At 34.1% G+C, this 14,419-nt stretch overlaps 1 pseudogene; it reads left to right on the forward strand.

Moving 5' to 3' along the window:
- The window catches only part of LOC121200242, a 74,086-nt pseudogene extending 60,030 nt beyond the window's left edge, over positions 1–14,056 (forward strand).
- Positions 14,057–14,419: the final 363 nt, after the last annotated feature.

A 14,419-nucleotide genomic window follows, 5' to 3' on the forward strand; every position in this document is an offset into this window, starting at 1 on the left:
AAAGTCACAATTTTTTTCCACCTCCAAAAGTCATAAAAAACGTCATAGTATAGTATGCCGTTTTTTTCGGCCAAAAAAAGTCAAAATTTTTTTCCACCTCAAAATGTCATAAAAACTCATAAAAAACGTCATAGTATAGTATGCCGTTTTTTTCGGCCAAAAAAAGTCAAAATTTTTTTCCACCTCAAAATGTCATAAAAACTCATAAAAAACGTCATAGTATAGTATGCCGTTTTTTTCGGCCAAAAAAAGTCAACATTTTTTTCCACCTCCAAAAGTCAGAAAAAACGTCATAGTATAGTATGGCGTTTTTTTCGGCCAAAAAAACTCAAAATTTTTTTCCACCTCAAAATGTCATAAAAACTCATAAAAAATGTCATAGTATAGTATGCCGTTTTTTTCGGCCAAAAAAAGTCAAAATTTTTTTCCACCTCCAAAAGTCATAAAAAACGTCATAGTATAGTATGCCGTTTTTTTCGGCCAAAAAAAGTCAAAATTTTTTTCCACCTCAAAATGTCATAAAAACTCATAAAAAACGTCATAGTATAGTATGGCGTTTTTTTCGGCCAAAAAAAGTCAACATTTTTTTCCACCTCCAAAAGTCAGAAAAAACGTCATAGTATAGTATGGCGTTTTTTTCGGCCAAAAAAACTCAAAATTTTTTTCCACCTCAAAATGTCATAAAAACTCATAAAAAACGTCATAGTATAGTATGTCGTTTTTTTCGGCCAAAAAAAGTCAAAATTTTTTTCCACCTCCAAAAGTCATAAAAAACGTCATAGTATAGTATGCCGTTTTTTTCGGCCAAAAAAACTCAAAATTTTTTTCCACCTCAAAATGTCATAAAAACTCATAAAAAACGTCATAGTATAGTATGGCGTTTTTTTCGGCCAAAAAAAGTCAAAATTTTTTTCCACCTCCAAAAGTCAGAAAAAACGTCATAGTATAGTATGGCGTTTTTTTCGGCCAAAAAAACTCAAAATTTTTTTCCACCTCAAAATGTCATAAAAACTCATAAAAAACGTCATAGTATAGTATGTCGTTTTTTTCGGCCAAAAAAACTCAAAATTTTTTTCCACCTCAAAATGTCATAAAAACTCATAAAAAACGTCATAGTATAGTATGGCGTTTTTTTCGGCCAAAAAAAGTCAAAATTTTTTTCCACCTCAAAATGTCATAAAAACTCATAAAAAACGTCATAGTATAGTATGCCGTTTTTTTCGGCCAAAAAAAGTCAACATTTTTTTCCACCTCCAAAAGTCATAAAAAACGTCATAGTATAGTATGTCGTTTTTTTCGGCCAAAAAAACTCAAAATTTTTTTCCACCTCAAAATGTCATAAAAACTCATAAAAAACGTCATAGTATAGTATGGCGTTTTTTTCGGCCAAAAAAACTCAAAATTTTTTTCCACCTCAAAATGTCATAAAAACTCATAAAAAACGTCATAGTATAGTATGTCGTTTTTTTCGGCCAAAAAAACTCAAAATTTTTTTCCACCTCAAAATGTCATAAAAACTCATAAAAAACGTCATAGTATAGTATGGCGTTTTTTTCGGCCAAAAAAAGTCAAAATTTTTTTCCACCTCAAAATGTCATAAAAACTCATAAAAAACGTCATAGTATAGTATGCCGTTTTTTTCGGCCAAAAAAAGTCAACATTTTTTTCCACCTCCAAAAGTCAGAAAAAACGTCATAGTATAGTATGGCGTTTTTTTCGGCCAAAAAAACTCAAAATTTTTTTCCACCTCAAAATGTCATAAAAACTCATAAAAAACGTCATAGTATAGTATGTCGTTTTTTTCGGCCAAAAAAACTCAAAATTTTTTTCCACCTCAAAATGTCATAAAAACTCATAAAAAACGTCATAGTATAGTATGGCGTTTTTTTCGGCCAAAAAAACTCAAAATTTTTTTCCACCTCAAAATGTCATAAAAACTCATAAAAAACGTCATAGTATAGTATGCCGTTTTTTTCGGCCAAAAAAACTCAAAATTTTTTTCCACCTCCAAAAGTCAGAAAAAACGTCATAGTATAGTATGGCGTTTTTTTTCGGCCAAAAAAACTCAAAATTTTTTTCCACCTCAAAATGTCATAAAAACTCATAAAAAACGTCATAGTATAGTATGCCGTTTTTTTCGGCCAAAAAAAGTCACAATTTTTTTCCACCTCCATAAGTCAGAAAAAACGTCATAGTATAGTATGGCGTTTTTTTCGGCCAAAAAAAGTCAAAATTTTTTTCCACCTCAAAATGTCATAAAAACTCATAAAAAACGTCATAGTATAGTATGCCGTTTTTTTCGGCCAAAAAAAGTCACAATTTTTTTCCACCTCCAAAAGTCAGAAAAAACGTCATAGTATAGTATGGCGTTTTTTTCGGCCAAAAAAAGTCAAAACTTTTTTTCCACCTCAAAATGTCATAAAAACTCATAAAAAACGTCATAGTATAGTATGTCGTTTTTTTCGGCCAAAAAAACTCAAAATTTTTTTCCACCTCAAAATGTCATAAAAACTCATAAAAAACGTCATAGTATAGTATGCCGTTTTTTTCGGCCAAAAAAACTCAAAATTTTTTTCCACCTCAAAATGTCATAAAAACTCTTAAAAAACGTCATAGTATAGTATGGCGTTTTTTTCGGCCAAAAAAACTCAAAATTTTTTTCCACCTCAAAATGTCATAAAAACTCATAAAAAACGTCATAGTATAGTATGCCGTTTTTTTCGGCCAAAAAAAGTCACAATTTTTTTCCACCTCCAAAAGTCATAAAAAACGTCATAGTATAGTATGCCGTTTTTTTCGGCCAAAAAAAGTCAAAATTTTTTTCCACCTCAAAATGTCATAAAAACTCATAAAAAACGTCATAGTATAGTATGCCGTTTTTTTCGGCCAAAAAAAGTCAACATTTTTTTCCACCTCCAAAAGTCATAAAAAACGTCATAGTATAGTATGGCGTTTTTTTCGGCCAAAAAAACTCAAAATTTTTTTCCACCTCAAAATGTCATAAAAACTCATAAAAAACGTCATAGTATAGTATGCCGTTTTTTTCGGCCAAAAAAAGTCACAATTTTTTTCCACCTCCATAAGTCAGAAAAAACGTCATAGTATAGTATGGCGTTTTTTTCGGCCAAAAAAACTCAAAATTTTTTTCCACCTCAAAATGTCATAAAAACTCATAAAAAACGTCATAGTATAGTATGCCGTTTTTTTCGGCCAAAAAAAGTCACAATTTTTTTCCACCTCAAAATGTCATAAAAACTCATAAAAAACGTCATAGTATAGTATGCCGTTTTTTTCGGCCAAAAAAAGTCAAAATTTTTTTCCACCTCCAAAAGTCAGAAAAAACGTCATAGTATAGTATGGCGTTTTTTTCGGCCAAAAAAAGTCACAATTTTTTTCCACCTCCAAAAGTCAGAAAAAACGTCATAGTATAGTATGCCGTTTTTTTCGGCCAAAAAAACTCAAAATTTTTTTCCACCTCAAAATGTCATAAAAACTCATAAAAAACGTCATAGTATAGTATGCCGTTTTTTTCGGCCAAAAAAAGTCACAATTTTTTTCCACCTCAAAATGTCATAAAAACTCATAAAAAACGTCATAGTATAGTATGCCGTTTTTTTCGGCCAAAAAAAGTCAACATTTTTTTCCACCTCAAAATGTCATAAAAACTCATAAAAAACGTCATAGTATAGTATGCCGTTTTTTTCGGCCAAAAAAAGTCAAAATTTTTTTCCACCTCAAAATGTCATAAAAACTCATAAAAAACGTCATAGTATAGTATGCCGTTTTTTTCGGCCAAAAAAAGTCAAAATTTTTTTCCACCTCCAAAAGTCAGAAAAAACGTCATAGTATAGTATGCCGTTTTTTTCGGCCAAAAAAAGTCACAATTTTTTTCCACCTCCAAAAGTCAGAAAAAACGTCATAGTATAGTATGCCGTTTTTTTCGGCCAAAAAAAGTCAACATTTTTTTCCACCTCCAAAAGTCAGAAAAAACGTCATAGTATAGTATGGCGTTTTTTTCGGCCAAAAAAACTCAAAATTTTTTTCCACCTCAAAATGTCATAAAAACTCATAAAAAACGTCATAGTATAGTATGTCGTTTTTTTCGGCAAAAAAAACTCAAAATTTTTTTCCACCTCAAAATGTCATAAAAACTCATAAAAAACGTCATAGTATAGTATGCCGTTTTTTTCGGCCAAAAAAAGTCAAAATTTTTTTCCACCTCAAAATGTCATAAAAACTCATAAAAAACGTCATAGTATAGTATGCCGTTTTTTTCGGCCAAAAAAACTCAAAATTTTTTTCCACCTCCAAAAGTCAGAAAAAACGTCATAGTATAGTATGCCGTTTTTTTCGGCCAAAAAAAGTCAAAATTTTTTTCCACCTCAAAATGTCATAAAAACTCATAAAAAACGTCATAGTATAGTATGCCGTTTTTTTCGGCCAAAAAAACTCAAAATTTTTTTCCACCTCCAAAAGTCAGAAAAAACGTCATAGTATAGTATGGCGTTTTTTTCGGCCAAAAAAAGTCACAATTTTTTTCCACCTCAAAATGTCATAAAAACTCATAAAAAACGTCATAGTATAGTATGCCGTTTTTTTCGGCCAAAAAAAGTCAACATTTTTTTCCACCTCCAAAACTCATAAAAAACGTCATAGTATAGTATGCCGTTTTTTTCGGCCAAAAAAACTCAAAATTTTTTTCCACCTCCAAAAGTCAGAAAAAACGTCATAGTATAGTATGGCGTTTTTTTCGGCCAAAAAAACTCAAAATTTTTTTCCACCTCAAAATGTCATAAAAACTCATAAAAAACGTCATAGTATAGTATGCCGTTTTTTTCGGCCAAAAAAACTCAAAATTTTTTTCCACCTCAAAATGTCATAAAAACTCATAAAAAACGTCATAGTATAGTATGCCGTTTTTTTCGGCCAAAAAAAGTCACAATTTTTTTCCACCTCCATAAGTCAGAAAAAACGTCATAGTATAGTATGGCGTTTTTTTCGGCCAAAAAAAGTCAAAATTTTTTTCCACCTCAAAATGTCATAAAAACTCATAAAAAAACGTCATAGTATAGTATGCCGTTTTTTTCGGCCAAAAAAAGTCACAATTTTTTTTCACCTCCAAAAGTCAGAAAAAACAATATAGTATAGTATGGCGTTTTTTTTCGGCCAAAAAAACTCAAAATTTTTTTCCACCTCAAAATGTCATAAAAACTCATAAAAAACGTCATAGTATAGTATGGCGTTTTTTTCGGCCAAAAAAACTCAAAATTTTTTTCCACCTCAAAATGTCATAAAAACTCATAAAAAACGTCATAGTATAGTATGCCGTTTTTTTCGGCCAAAAAAAGTCAACATTTTTTTCCACCTCCAAAAGTCATAAAAAACGTCATAGTATAGTATGTCGTTTTTTTCGGCCAAAAAAACTCAAAATTTTTTTCCACCTCAAAATGTCATAAAAACTCATAAAAAACGTCATAGTATAGTATGGCGTTTTTTTCGGCCAAAAAAAGTCAAAATTTTTTTCCACCTCAAAATGTCATAAAAACTCATAAAAAACGTCATAGTATAGTATGCCGTTTTTTTCGGCCAAAAAAAGTCAAAATTTTTTTCCACCTCCAAAAGTCAGAAAAAACGTCATAGTATAGTATGGCGTTTTTTTCGGCCAAAAAAACTCAAAATTTTTTTCCACCTCAAAATGTCATAAAAACTCATAAAAAACGTCATAGTATAGTATGTCGTTTTTTTCGGCCAAAAAAACTCAAAATTTTTTTCCACCTCAAAATGTCATAAAAACTCATAAAAAACGTCATAGTATAGTATGGCGTTTTTTTCGGCCAAAAAAACTCAAAATTTTTTTCCACCTCAAAATGTCATAAAAACTCATAAAAAACGTCATAGTATAGTATGCCGTTTTTTTCGGCCAAAAAAACTCAAAATTTTTTTCCACCTCCAAAAGTCAGAAAAAACGTCATAGTATAGTATGGCGTTTTTTTCGGCCAAAAAAACTCAAAATTTTTTTCCACCTCAAAATGTCATAAAAACTCATAAAAAACGTCATAGTATAGTATGCCGTTTTTTTCGGCCAAAAAAAGTCACAATTTTTTTCCACCTCCATAAGTCAGAAAAAACGTCATAGTATAGTATGGCGTTTTTTTCGGCCAAAAAAAGTCAAAATTTTTTTCCACCTCAAAATGTCATAAAAACTCATAAAAAACGTCATAGTATAGTATGCCGTTTTTTTCGGCCAAAAAAAGTCACAATTTTTTTCCACCTCCAAAAGTCAGAAAAAACGTCATAGTATAGTATGGCGTTTTTTTCGGCCAAAAAAAGTCAAAACTTTTTTTCCACCTCAAAATGTCATAAAAACTCATAAAAAACGTCATAGTATAGTATGTCGTTTTTTTCGGCCAAAAAAACTCAAAATTTTTTTCCACCTCAAAATGTCATAAAAACTCATAAAAAACGTCATAGTATAGTATGCCGTTTTTTTCGGCCAAAAAAACTCAAAATTTTTTTCCACCTCAAAATGTCATAAAAACTCTTAAAAAACGTCATAGTATAGTATGGCGTTTTTTTCGGCCAAAAAAACTCAAAATTTTTTTCCACCTCAAAATGTCATAAAAACTCATAAAAAACGTCATAGTATAGTATGCCGTTTTTTTCGGCCAAAAAAAGTCACAATTTTTTTCCACCTCCAAAAGTCATAAAAAACGTCATAGTATAGTATGCCGTTTTTTTCGGCCAAAAAAAGTCAAAATTTTTTTCCACCTCAAAATGTCATAAAAACTCATAAAAAACGTCATAGTATAGTATGCCGTTTTTTTCGGCCAAAAAAAGTCAACATTTTTTTCCACCTCCAAAAGTCATAAAAAACGTCATAGTATAGTATGGCGTTTTTTTCGGCCAAAAAAACTCAAAATTTTTTTCCACCTCAAAATGTCATAAAAACTCATAAAAAACGTCATAGTATAGTATGCCGTTTTTTTCGGCCAAAAAAAGTCACAATTTTTTTCCACCTCCATAAGTCAGAAAAAACGTCATAGTATAGTATGGCGTTTTTTTCGGCCAAAAAAACTCAAAATTTTTTTCCACCTCAAAATGTCATAAAAACTCATAAAAAACGTCATAGTATAGTATGCCGTTTTTTTCGGCCAAAAAAAGTCACAATTTTTTTCCACCTCAAAATGTCATAAAAACTCATAAAAAACGTCATAGTATAGTATGCCGTTTTTTTCGGCCAAAAAAAGTCAAAATTTTTTTCCACCTCCAAAAGTCAGAAAAAACGTCATAGTATAGTATGGCGTTTTTTTCGGCCAAAAAAAGTCACAATTTTTTTCCACCTCCAAAAGTCAGAAAAAACGTCATAGTATAGTATGGCGTTTTTTTCGGCCAAAAAAAGTCAAAATTTTTTTCCACCTCAAAATGTCATAAAAACTCATAAAAAACGTCATAGTATAGTATGGCGTTTTTTTCGGCCAAAAAAACTCAAAATTTTTTTCCACCTCAAAATGTCATAAAAACTCATAAAAAACGTCATAGTATAGTATGCCGTTTTTTTCGGCCAAAAAAAGTCACAATTTTTTTCCACCTCAAAATGTCATAAAAACTCATAAAAAACGTCATAGTATAGTATGCCGTTTTTTTCGGCCAAAAAAAGTCACAATTTTTTTCCACCTCCAAAAGTCAGAAAAAACGTCATAGTATAGTATGGCGTTTTTTTCGGCCAAAAAAAGTCAAAACTTTTTTTCCACCTCAAAATGTCATAAAAACTCATAAAAAACGTCATAGTATAGTATGCCGTTTTTTTCGGCCAAAAAAACTCAAAATTTTTTTCCACCTCAAAATGTCATAAAAACTCATAAAAAACGTCATAGTATAGTATGCCGTTTTTTTCGGCCAAAAAAAGTCAACATTTTTTTCCACCTCCAAAAGTCATAAAAAACGTCATAGTATAGTATGCCGTTTTTTTCGGCCAAAAAAAGTCAACATTTTTTTCCACCTCCAAAAGTCATAAAAAACGTCATAGTATAGTATGGCGTTTTTTTCGGCCAAAAAAACTCAAAATTTTTTTCCACCTCAAAATGTCATAAAAACTCATAAAAAACGTCATAGTATAGTATGCCATTTTTTTCGGCCAAAAAAAGTCACAATTTTTTTCCACCTCAAAATGTCATAAAAACTCATAAAAAACGTCATAGTATAGTATGCCGTTTTTTTCGGCCAAAAAAAGTCAACATTTTTTTCCACCTCCAAAAGTCAGAAAAAACGTCATAGTATAGTATGGCGTTTTTTTCGGCCAAAAAAAGTCAAAATTTTTTTCCACCTCAAAATGTCATAAAAACTCATAAAAAACGTCATAGTATAGTATGGCGTTTTTTTCGGCCAAAAAAAGTCACAATTTTTTTCCACCTCAAAATGTCATAAAAACTCATAAAAAACGTCATAGTATAGTATGCCGTTTTTTTCGGCCAAAAAAAGTCAAATTTTTTTTCCACCTCCAAAAGTCAGAAAAAACGTCATAGTATAGTATGGCGTTTTTTTCGGCCAAAAAAAGTCAACATTTTTTTCCACCTCAAAATGTCATAAAAACTCATAAAAAACGTCATAGTATAGTATGCCGTTTTTTTCGGCCAAAAAAAGTCACAATTTTTTTCCACCTCAAAATGTCATAAAAACTCATAAAAAACGTCATAGTATAGTATGCCGTTTTTTTCGGCCAAAAAAACTCAAAATTTTTTTCCACCTCCAAAAGTCAGAAAAAACGTCATAGTATAGTATGGCGTTTTTTTCGGCCAAAAAAAGTCAAAATTTTTTTCCACCTCAAAATGTCATAAAAACTCATAAAAAACGTCATAGTATAGTATGGCGTTTTTTTCGGCCAAAAAAAGTCACAATTTTTTTCCACCTCAAAATGTCATAAAAACTCATAAAAAACGTCATAGTATAGTATGCCGTTTTTTTCGGCCAAAAAAAGTCAAAAATTTTTTCCACCTCCAAAAGTCAGAAAAAACGTCATAGTATAGTATGCCGTTTTTTTCGGCCAAAAAAAGTCACAATTTTTTTCCACCTCCAAAAGTCAGAAAAAACGTCATAGTATAGTATGGCGTTTTTTTCGGCCAAAAAAACTCAAAATTTTTTTCCACCTCAAAATGTCATAAAAACTCATAAAAAACGTCATAGTATAGTATGGCGTTTTTTTCGGCCAAAAAAAGTCAACATTTTTTTCCACCTCCAAAAGTCAGAAAAAACGTCATAGTATAGTATGGCGTTTTTTTCGGCCAAAAAAACTCAAAATTTTTTTCCACCTCAAAATGTCATAAAAACTCATAAAAAACGTCATAGTATAGTATGGCGTTTTTTTCGGCCAAAAAAAGTCACAATTTTTTTTCACCTCCAAAAGTCAGAAAAAACGTCATAGTATAGTATGGCGTTTTTTTCGGCCAAAAAAACTCAAAATTTTTTTCCACCTCAAAATGTCATAAAAACTCATAAAAAACGTCATAGTATAGTATGGCGTTTTTTTCGGCCAAAAAAAGTCAACATTTTTTTCCACCTCCAAAAGTCAGAAAAAACGTCATAGTATAGTATGGCGTTTTTTTCGGCCAAAAAAACTCAAAATTTTTTTCCACCTCAAAATGTCATAAAAACTCATAAAAAACGTCATAGTATAGTATGCCGTTTTTTTCGGCCAAAAAAAGTCACAATTTTTTTTCACCTCCAAAAGTCAGAAAAAACGTCATAGTATAGTATGCCGTTTTTTTCGGCCAAAAAAAGTCAAAATTTTTTTCCACCTCAAAATGTCATAAAAACTCATAAAAAACGTCATAGTATAGTATGGCGTTTTTTTCGGCCAAAAAAACTCAAAATTTTTTTCCACCTCAAAATGTCATAAAAACTCATAAAAAACGTCATAGTATAGTATGCCGTTTTTTTCGGCCAAAAAAACTCAATTTTTTTCCACCTCAAAATGTCATAAAAACTCATAAAAAACGTCATAGTATAGTATGCCGTTTTTTTCGGCCAAAAAAAGTCACAATTTTTTTCCACCTCCAAAAGTCAGAAAAAACGTCATAGTATAGTATGGCGTTTTTTTCGGCCAAAAAAAGTCAAAACTTTTTTTCCACCTCAAAATGTCATAAAAACTCATAAAAAACGTCATAGTATAGTATGCCGTTTTTTTCGGCCAAAAAAACTCAAAATTTTTTTCCACCTCAAAATGTCATAAAAACTCATAAAAAACGTCATAGTATAGTATGCCGTTTTTTTTCGGCCAAAAAAAGTCAACATTTTTTTCCACCTCCAAAAGTCATAAAAAACGTCATAGTATAGTATGGCGTTTTTTTCGGCCAAAAAGAGTCACAATTTTTTTCCACCTCAAAATGTCATAAAAACTCATAAAAAATGTCATAGTATAGTATGCCGCTTTTTTCGGCCAAAAAAAGTCATACTTTAGTATGACCTCAAAATGTCATAAAAAACGTCATAGTATAGTATGGCGTTTTTTTCGGCCAAAAAAACTCAAAATTTTTTTCCACCTCAAAATGTCATAAAAAACGTCATAATATAGTATGCCGTTTTTTTCGGCCAAAAAAACTCAAAAATTTTTTCGGCCTCAAAATGTCATAAAAAACGTCATAGTATAGTAAGGCAACAAAATCAAACAAAAAAAGTCATACTTTAGTATGACCTCAAAATGTCATAAAAAACAATATAGTGGTTATTGATGCGTTTTTTGTTTTAATAATCTTGGTTAATTCATGTTTGAAAAGTTCAAATAATGATAGTGGTATAATACTGTACCAGGCGATGAGTGTTCGTCCCTGCTGGGTTGGGTCGTTGTTGTCGGACCCATATCGGCAACGCACCAGTTCAGGGAGTAGCATAGGAACGGGTACAATCTGACTCCACAACGGACTTTGGTTCAAGCTTTGTCTTCTTACAGTCACTAAGTTGAGAAAGGAAGTAAAGAAGAATTAACTGAGGAAAAAAACAAAGATCTTCAAAAAAAAACTTTCTTCAGCCTCCTTTTTTGTCTTATATGTTAGTTATCTGTCTAGTTGTACAAAGCTGACAAAGTACTGCGAGGGCAGAATAGGAGTCATTCGATTTTTCTGGATGGAAGTTGTAACTGTACACGCAATCACACTGTACACCGAACAGTCCAGACTCCAGCTGCTCGTAAACACCTGTTGGGCAGGATGGAAGCTGTGAGTTATGTTTCTTGTTTGTGTAACTGTTTGTTTGAAGTGTGTGGGGGTGAAGTGTTTCAGGAATTTGAAGCTTTCACTCGCATCCTGCTTTTCTCTTACACGACTTCCTGCTCTGTGGACACTGAAGAGACGCGCTCATGTCCCTCTGCTGCTCCGTCCTCAGGAGAAAACCCTGCAGTGCTTACAGTAACATGGGACAGATGCAGTGTGTGTTCATAAACACACAGGTTGTGTTGTGTTGTGGCTCCTCAGCAGCCTCAGATATTAAGCTGTATGTGCACTGTACAGCTATGAATCCCACAACCAAAGGCTCTAATTCTGCCTCTTTCATGTCTGCCAAACACTTCCCTGAAGATGAATTGATCAAGTCTTCAATGAGGGAAAAATCAAATTGGCTATTACAGAAACAGAGGAGTCAAGTCCATTGAAGGGATGAAATGAGCCATGAATGGATGGGAGAAAGGAAAGAGGCAGGATGGATAGGAGGCTCTTTTGTTCAAAGAGGTGCGTCTGCACAAGAGAGAAGAGATGGGCAATAAGAGACTCGGAGGATTGTTACCATGGCAGGCAATTCATTCCAGCTCCGAGGAGCTACAGAAAAGAAGAGCTGAGATCCGTGAAAGGAAGAGTGAGGACGGGAAAATGAGTGTGACAAGAGGGGAGATGATCTGCAGGCGTGTATTGTGGTATTGTACATCAGGTATTGTGCTATAACAAGCTGTCTGTCAGGCAGAGAGATCAGAGGCAACTGTTGTTCAGGCGTCTCTCAGAATCTGTCTGCTGATCTTCACTTAATCTTCACTTAACACAGAATTATTCTGTGTAACATGAAGTCAGGCCTGTGTCCTCACTGCGTTCTCCATCTTACCCACAATATACTGGGAAAACTGGCCCCTATGAAACAACAGACATTTTTTTCTCACCTTGCTGTCAGCTGCGTTCTCTCCACAGGCCCAGCACCTCTGCCAACACCCATGTTCTCTGGATAATTATTTCAGAGAGACAGGCGGAGAAGGTGGGACAGAGACAGACAGTCCAGTGTAGAGGAGGGTCAATCTACGTAGCCGCCAACACTGTTAACTGCAGGGACACAAGAGCAGAGTCACACAGTTTCAGATTTTCACTCACATACTCACGACTGCGTTAGTGTTTGAAACTGTTTCATCAAAGCTCCTGAATCACCTGTGGAGGAGCCCACATAAAGTCCTTCCCTCTGCCGTGTTGTTTTTCCCACAGGACTGAGCAGCGCCGAGTACCAGCAGCCGGACGGAGACGGGACTCAGGGACATCCTCACATCTCTGCAAGCACACCCTGTTCACCCGCTGGAGCAGACTTTACCGCAAGGTGAGCGCAGACGTGCGGGAGGGGGGGGGGCACAGTTCAGATTATCAGTGGGGAGGTGGGAGACTCGACAGCAGCTCTTCTACTCAGTGTATCTGAGGGTATTGTATTTTGAGAGCATGAGACGCTCCCAGCTGAATCCTCAGTGCAAAAAAAAAAAAGAGCAGCTGCCAAAGAAAATATCAGGTTATTTGGTAAAAAGTTAAAGGTTCAAGACCGAGTACAAAAAAAATCCTACAGGGAATAAAACTCACAAGGAACAATCTGCTAAGAAATATCCAATCACCAGCTTAAACTTCTGTTGAATGCACAAACAAAAGCAATTTTTTCCTTTGTAGAAACCTGATAAAACATTCAGTGATTTGAATAAGACCATTTCCAGATTCAGGATTTTTTTTGATCGTGTCTTGTTCCTGTAACGTTGAAGCATCCTGCATGTTCTTCGTCTCTGAGCCGCCCTCCATACCAAAAGCTTTTCTTTTTTTTAAGTCATTTTATTTTTTAGTATTTTAGTTTGTAGCACAAGATGTTTTTTAGTGACCTTCAGTCCTGGTGTCCCAGAAACAAGCCTGAGTTCATTAAACCTGACGGCCGACACACTGTTGAATTATGGGAGTCCTGTGTGTCTGTGTCAGGGACCATTGCAGAATTATACGTAGAATATTTGTAGAAAATGGCTGACAGAAGCGGTGGCTCCTCTCACTCTGTTGGCTTTTCTCACAGCAGACATTTTGGATTTTGTGTTACAGTATAAAAAGCACAGGGGAAACACAGGCATGGCAGCTCTGTTCCACTTTAACCAGCTGAACGGAACAGAGCCATTATTAATGTTATCAGCTGCTCTGTGCTCGTCATGACGCGTCTGCTGTGGAACAAAGTCTCACTAATTTAAATGTTAAGGAAAAGCTGCACTGTCTGTTTTTTTATTGGCTGGAAAACTGTTGGGATGTGCTGTTTAATGAGCACGAGCCTGAACAATAATCATATTTTGTATGTATATACAGTATATACCCCCTGGATGAGAAGCACTGAGCTGAACCTCTGACCTGCGGCTGAAGCCACGTCGACCTGCTACAACAGTGAAATGCTGCTTCAACACCAGAGCATCAGTGACTGTTACAACAATATGACCATACGTGTCACAGGAGCCACAGTGAGTACTTACACTTTAATACAGAGGCGTCCAAACTGTTCCACAGAGGGACGTGTAGCTGCAGGTTTTTGTTCCGACCAATGAAGAGCACACAGTTTGACCAATCAACTGTCTGAAGACTGAGATCAGTTGATTAAATGAGTCGAGTCTGATGTGCTGCTGCTTGGTTGGAACAAAGACCTGCAGCCACACCGGCCTCTGTGGAACAGTTTGGACACCTCTGCTTTAATACTTCAAGTACAGTCTGCTGATAATACTTCTACTTGTATGTGAGTATTTTTACACTCTAATGCAACTGAACATTCCTTCCCTCACTACAGAACAGGTGAGTGGAATAAAGTGGCCAATTAGACTCAAACATCCAGAGACAGCACTGAAGAGTTTTACTGATGTTGGATGATGCTGATGCTGGAATGAAACAGCGTCAACCTAAACATCAGTTTAAAGTTCAGGCTCCTCTGGATCGTAGGTTAGATCCTGAGACCCAGAGTAAAAGGCCACACCTTGGACCTGTCACAGCAGGAGAAGCACAGGTGTAAATAAGAAAATGAATGACATCTTTTAATTACACCTGTGATCTTCCTCCTATGACAAGTCCAAACACCTGCTGAGAAAAAGGCCCACTGAAACCTTGTTTAGACACTATGTCCTAACAGAAGTTAAACAGCAGGTAAAGGTAACTGTCCACATGTCACATGTTCTGAGAGGAAGAAG

This window comes from Toxotes jaculatrix, chromosome 20 (assembly GCF_017976425.1).
Source record: "Toxotes jaculatrix isolate fToxJac2 chromosome 20, fToxJac2.pri, whole genome shotgun sequence".
Taxonomy (NCBI): domain Eukaryota; kingdom Metazoa; phylum Chordata; class Actinopteri; family Toxotidae; genus Toxotes; species Toxotes jaculatrix.